This window comes from Merops nubicus, unplaced genomic scaffold, assembly GCF_000691845.1.
Source record: "Merops nubicus isolate BGI_N331 unplaced genomic scaffold, ASM69184v1 scaffold42077, whole genome shotgun sequence".
Classification (NCBI taxonomy): Eukaryota; Metazoa; Chordata; class Aves; order Coraciiformes; family Meropidae; genus Merops; species Merops nubicus.
The window spans coordinates 11,476-12,926 of record NW_008621686.1 but is presented as its reverse complement, the minus strand read 5'-3'; the positions used below and the strand labels follow the sequence as shown (position 1 = coordinate 12,926).

Below are 1,451 nucleotides of genomic sequence, written 5' to 3'. Positions count from 1 at the left end.
GCTCCCTGGTGCAGCCCTCAGCTCCTCCTCTGCTCCCTCGTGCTGTCCCCCAGAGGCACCACACCCCCTGTGTCCTGATGGAGCATGCTGACCTCTCCTGCCCCAGGGCTCGCTGCTCCAGGCACAGCTCCTCTCTTTTGTGAAAGACAGTGTACAACTTAAGACTTTAAAAAGTCCCAGGCAACACCCCGAGTTCTCGTGGCTTTTGCAGAAACCTGGCAAAATTCAGCAGCTGCTCTGCTGTGACAGCTGCTGTGGTGGTGACCCAAGGCACTGTACTCTTTACTCAGGGGTAGCTGCTGCCTCACACACTGAAGGCCAGAGTCTCCTTCTGTTTCATTTCTCTGCTGATTTTACTGAGATGGTTTAACTGGGATACATGTAACAACATCTGTGAAAAAATGTATTAATTAGAAAAAGACTGGAGCAGGTCAGGCATCTGGAGAAGCAGGCAGCAGGGTCAGTGGGAGCTGTGTTGCAGGCCTCCTGATCTTTCCCCACAATAAAAGTGCACACTAAATTCTCTTTATGAAATTAAATTATTACACAGTAAAATAACGGTCAAGACAGACACTAGGAGGAATAAAATTACACCTTACTTTCTTCTTTAAAAAATTAAGAAATATATTTCCACTGTACTCTCCAGAGATCACCACTGGATTTTTCTGTGAAAGAACCACCTGCACATGAGAGCTGCAGAGCCTCAGCCCCTCGGGGGGTCACCAACATCCCCTCCTCAGCGTGGCTTTGCCAGGAGGAGCTGGAGCACTCTGGGGACTCTCCTCCTGAGGAGAGGGAAGGTGCTGCAGGCAGCTGCCTGCCAGGCTCCCCGCAGTGAGGAGGCACCAGGAACAGAAGGGCAGCAGAGCTCTCTGCCTAGCTGGTGTTTGGAGCAGCACTATCCCTACACTGGCAGGGCAGAGATGTTTAAAACAGTATAAAGGATGAATCACACAGCTGCAGGCCTGTCTTCAAAAAAAGCTAAATTTCCCCAAATAACTGCTTTATATTTCCCTCTGTATCTGCTGTAAAGCCAGTTTCCCCTGATGTGGATCCTACAGTCTTTAGGGGATTCCTGTATCAACATAAAATTTAAAAAAACCCCCTCCAAATCTATCTTGGAATACAGAAGCTGATTAGTTCACAAAGTGAGTCTCCTTTAATGGAATCACCCAGCAGCTCTCTAATAATAAAATATGTTTTTGCTATTGGTACTAGAAGATTGATCAATAAAACAGAAACACTATTTTGGAAGGAAAAGCCTTATTTCTTTTAACCTTAGAACAGCAAGTGCTTCACATACTTCAAAATGAAATGGTCTGTAACTGCACCTTCTAGACCTGAAAATGTGATAGATGTCTTCAGTACTCTCCTAAATCCACACTGAAAAAATGAAGCAAGAGGTTTGGCTTTGAAAAGGGCAGAACCATGAACATTCAGCTCTTCCCCAT

At 46.0% G+C, this 1,451-nt stretch overlaps 1 protein-coding gene across 1 annotated transcript in view; it reads right to left on the bottom strand.

Moving 5' to 3' along the window:
• The window catches only part of LOC103777025 (spectrin beta chain, non-erythrocytic 1-like), a gene marked incomplete at both ends in the record, with an annotated part of 13,104 nt that overhangs the window by 285 nt on the left and 11,368 nt on the right, over positions 1-1,451 (bottom strand). The window lies entirely within an intron of this gene.